This window comes from Coturnix japonica, chromosome 5 (genome assembly GCF_001577835.2).
Source record: "Coturnix japonica isolate 7356 chromosome 5, Coturnix japonica 2.1, whole genome shotgun sequence".
NCBI classification, from domain to species: domain Eukaryota; kingdom Metazoa; phylum Chordata; class Aves; order Galliformes; family Phasianidae; genus Coturnix; species Coturnix japonica.
In genome coordinates, this window is record NC_029520.1 from 35,501,871 (window position 1) to 35,507,238 (window position 5,368).

The following is a 5,368-nucleotide window of genomic DNA, read 5'->3' on the forward strand; positions in this document are numbered from 1 at the left end:
GAAAGAGGGGGACAGACTGTTCAGCAGGGTCTGTGGTGATAGGACAAGGGGAAATGGTTTCAAACTAAAAGGGGACATTTAGTTTGGGTATAAGGAAAAAGTTTTTTACAGTAATGGTAGAGAAGGATACAGAACAGGTTGCCCAAAGATGTCATTGCTGCTGCATCTCTGGAGACGGTCAAGGAGAGGCTGGATGAGACTCTGAGCAAACTGGTCAGCTGTAGGTATCCCTGTTCAATGCAGAGTTGTGCTAGATGGCCTTTTAGAATCTCCTCCAACTCAAATGTTTCCATGATGCAATGAACGTCTCTTTACTTCTCAGATAAAGGTGAACAGTGTGTTTAATTTAGCACAAGTTAGCAAAAAGGAAACTTATAAGAGTATAAGCAAGCAAGGGCTCAAGGAGAATGGCAGAACCCAGGAAAGCAGAGCAGCCCCATGGACAGGAGTTGCAGAAGGATGCAAGCACCACAGAAGCACCAGTGTCACTGTCACACCTTGCTCTGCTCTGGAATAACTGTGCCAATCTCATCCCATACCCTACTGCTGATTTCTTCTAATAGGTAGTGCAGATAGAGGTCTGAACCCCAACCCAGATGCACCTTGACTCACTGTGAGTAGATTGGAGACTTTCTGCTTCAGAACATCACCATCCATCCTTGGCAGGAGGTGCAGCACCTTGCCTCAGCTCAGCTGCAACCCCCAGGGCTCTTTCTATCCATGAGGCTGCCTACCAGTGTGGCCACAGGAGGCAGCTCTGGCAGCACCCAAACCCCTGCCCTGCTCACATGGGCTCCTGGAGCCCTGCAGCCTTGAGGATGCAGTGCTGGGAATGGAAAGCTCTACTCTGGATCCATACTCTTGAGTCCAGCAAACTCACAAGGGAACTGAACTTCTTGAGGAGGCTCCAGCTCTCTGGCTGAGGAGCCAGAAGAAAGGACCTCAATTCTGCTTCGAAGGTCACTGCTGGTATAGCAATTAGGCAGGCCAATACAATGGCAAAAGCATTGCAACAGTGGTGTGATGATGGAAGGACCAGCACAACAGAAAGGTGCTATACAGGAAGAGAAGAAGATTCCTCACCTGTATCAGAAGATTCCAGGTTCACAGAGGAAAACTACACCAAGGAAGGATTTCCAGAAAAAGATCCTTCCCCAATGAGGATCAGCCCTGAAATGCAGTCTAGGAGAGGTGCAGCCAGGCTCCACCCCTTCTACACAGCTGAATTGCCTTCACCTGTGCTCCCAGGGCTGACTGGGTCCTTTCCCCAGGTGTTCAATCAGTGGTTCAGGCCAGGACTCAGCAGTTCCCACACAGAAGGGAAGCACCAAAGGCAGCCTGATGGAGTTGAGGGATGAGCCAATGAGTGTGAGCGAGAAAGGCACAGGGAGTACAAGGCAGGAGATGAGCATGGTGAAATAGGGAGACAGCACGGGGCTGCTGCATCAGGTTTGGCTGGGACATAGGACACCTTTCCCTGGGTCCATGAAGGCTCTGTACAGCTCACACCCCAGGGTGATAGTTCCTAGTGGAAGGGATATCTCCTGTGGCAGCACTAAATGTATGACCACAATGGCAATGGGAAATGGCAGCTCACTCTCCCTCCCTGCCACAGATGGTGGCCACTTGCTGCTGGCACAGAGCAGACTCTTGTGGCAGCAGCCCCTGCCCAGTGTGCCCAGCCCACTCCCCTGGGGAGGGAGGTGCCCCAGGAGGTAGTGAATTGGTGGGGCTATAATATCCCATGCAGGTATTGCTCAGTGAGGGCTAAGAATGAAAAGGAACTAATTCCATATCTCTCAGTACTGGCTCCTTTAGGATGGTGTGGGGGCACATTCAGGAGCTGTTCCCTGCCCTCCACCCAGCAAAACCAATTCCCCAACACTCACTGTCCCTGTTGAGGGGTCTCATGAAGTACTTTTCCTCTACCAGCACACAACCTCCAGCACAGGAGCAGGGAGCTGTCAGGAGGGATGTGAGCTGGGAGACAGGGGAGACTTCAAGGCTCAGAAACATCCAAACACCATCAGCATGATTTAAAGTGAGGGCTTAGTAGCACAGCGCTTCTCCTTGCATGTAGAATTGCTGTTCTCTTGCAGTTCTGGGGCTGTCAGAGGCATTCCTGAAGCTGCTGTGGCACCACAGGCTGAGTCCTGGAGGATCCAAAGAATAGAGGCTGAGCACTATAAACACTGCCATGGTCTGTGGGTTTCCTGCCGTGGTTGCGGCTCCCTGGGCTCTGTGCAACCAGCCCAGAGCTCAGCTCTTTCCTGAAGTGCTCTTCAATTCCTGCAAGACCTCCCTTGAAGCTGCAATGAGTGAAGAAGAACCAGTTCAACAGCACAGGCTGCTCCAGTCACCATCAGGGTGCCTGCAAAACAGTGAGACAGATGGCTGATAAAGTGCTTTGGCCTTCAATAGAGCTTTGTTGTGCTTTGGAATAATGCTTGTTTAAATCTTGTTTAAAATTTGCAATGGGTCACTATCTAATTTACAGCCCCTCCAAAGTACAGTACCATCACTTGCCTTGCCAAGTGTCATTTCCTCAGTTTACCCACAAGGGCTGCTGTGACATGACTGAGATTTGCCCCCTGTTGCTGTTCTAACACCTCCCTTCCCCCTTTTAGGTTCCTGCTCATTTCCAATTCCTCATCCGTGGCGTCCTCATGAATAATGCTGCTCTGATCTCACTGCTCTGGGCTCCCTGCTCACCTTGCAGACAGATTCTTGGGCCTGATTAATCCCTTTTGCTATTCCTCTCTCCCATCTCAGGACCACAGAGTCCATTGCCTCCTCCTCACCCAACCCTCAGGTGGGAGCAGGAGGCATGCAATGTTTCCAGCCATCTTAAACCACCCCTCAGGCCACGCAGCTCTGTAGCAAAGCAAACCACAAAACACAGTTGCATAACAAGAAGCAAAAAAAGACACAGGAGAGAATAATCTTCCCTATAAAATGATTAAGGCAACAGCTGCAGAGCTGGCAGGCAGTGCTATGCCTGCAGGGAGAACAGGGCCTCGCCACTGGCCTTGGAGATTTGGGGTAAAGGGAAAGGCAGAGGGGAAGAACAATGTGTGGGAGAGAATTCTAGAGCAGAACAAAACAAAATCATGCTTCCTGATGTTCTTTTGATACTGGGCATCCTCAGGTTCACCCCAGACTTCCCATGGCCTGGCTGAGAAGAATAGTATGCAGATAGGTGAAACCAGGCTGGAATCTCACCAGAAACAAGCCTGGGGACATCACAAGCACAAAAGTGCCAGCAGCCACCTGGCTCCTGTCCACCAAGGGACAGCCACACGGGCTTGGGCCTCCCCCAGCACCCTCCCACCTGCTCTGGAACACCTTTCATTTGCTGACACATTATGGCACAAGCTCGGTGCAGTGAGCTGTTCTCCCTTCCAAACCCCCTGCTGGGCTCACCTCCTCTCAGAAGTGCTGTTGGTGTCAATACCTGAAACATCTGTTGATTGTCTCCAATCTCTGTTCTCAGTTCTTTCTTCTTGCATCTCACATGGACACCACTGACCGGGGCATCTCCTGCCCCCCTCAGTCCCACAGCAGTCTTCCCTGAGCACAGCGCTTTTTGCTCTGATTTATTGAAGCAGATGTTGTGCATTAATTGCATCCTGCCTTCAAGCAGGCCTGTGTGAGCATCACCACCTTTCAGATCTGTGCTCAGCCATCTGCTTTCAACACAAACCCCATGTGTTGAGGCTTCTGTGTGTGCCACCAATCTCCTGCTGAGCCTTGGGGCCTTTCCTTCCCAACCTACCTCAGCCATTCCAATTTTAGTCCCTGTCACAAATACTCTCTCATTCAGTGAGAAACTTTGCACCTGCAAACCTCAGAGTCAAAATGTTCAAGTACTGATGCAATACTTTGGTTCTGTCGTTAATGGAACGATGTACTTGTGCCACATCATGAAGCACTTTCCAACCCACTGGCAACTAAGTTGGATATTGAACGGCCACCATTAGCAATCCAGACTCGAGCCCAGCTTTAGGTGAAATCTGGGGCTAAGACAACAGCTGCAGGAATGGTAAACATGGAAAAAACAATTTCCAGCGATCATAGCACATGGTAGACAGTGTCCATTTAAAGCACAAACTTCTTCTTCCAGATGATGCACTACATGGGCCAGAACTACATTCAGAAATGGCATATTAGAAAACAGCTCATAAGTATATATACATGCCAGTCCTTGGATGTAAACCAGGAAGATGGGGTAGGAGTCATGAAGATTTATTTCAGCATATGGAATTTGGGAGAGCGATGTTGGAAGGCATTGTACAGCTTGGGAAACCATATGGGTAACATGAAGAAAATGAGAGAAGAGGTACAGGAGATTAGAAGGACACAGGAAGCAAGTTATAGTTTGCAGTAAAAGTCTCTATATTTGGTTAGCAAAAATATTAAGCAGTAGCTTGAAGATCTAAACGAAGAGAAAACACCAATTTATGGAAGGAAAAAAAATGCCTTGTTCATGCTGAGGACCACGTAATGGGAAAATGGCTGTAGTTTAGAAACCCAACAGACTCCAAACATGGTGTAATAAAAACTACATACAGGGCATTATACAAATGCCATCAACCTTCAGTGCCACCCCCGTGAGCTCACTCACCTGAGGACAGAAGCCGTTCTTTTGGAGGACTGGGAAGTAAAGTTCTACCTCAGATGTCATCAGCAGTTTCTGAATGCTGCTGCGTTTCTCTTCCTCATTCATCTCCCTGCAGCCCAGAACAGCTCCTTTATCAGCATCCCTTCCTTCCAGGACGAGAGCCCACAACCAGTTTGAGCTTTCTGAAGCAGCACTAAATACCACTAGGCCGTCCAGGTGCTCTGTTTGCCTGTTCCATCACCTGTACAGGACTGTGCACCAGTCTGATGTTAGGGACGCCACACACTCAAAATAAGAATGACTCATAGAAAAATGTTGATTTCTTGGAAAAAGTGCCCAGTCTGTCAAGTGAGATGTCTGAAGGCAACCTACCAGAACCCCGATGAACATACCCATTAAACAGGACGTATTACATGTAGGTACAATTTAACACAATTTTAACACAGAGAAATAAATCCATGTCAACAGATAGTACTTTATCCTCAGCCAAACCAGCTCCACTTCTGCTGTGCTTATCAGTGCATTGCTTGGACTGCATCAAGACCCAACCTCCTGGAACTATAGCCCAGCAGCATTTGTGTGCTCAAAGCTGATAAAGCTGATGCTGGCAATGTTTTCGGTTGTGTAGATTACAGCTGTCATAAGTCAGACTTTCCAGTGGTTCAGTTTCAAGTCCACGTTGCTAATTCAGTTGTGTGTTGGAGGGACAGGGAGGAAACAGAAATAAAAAACAACACACCACAGAAG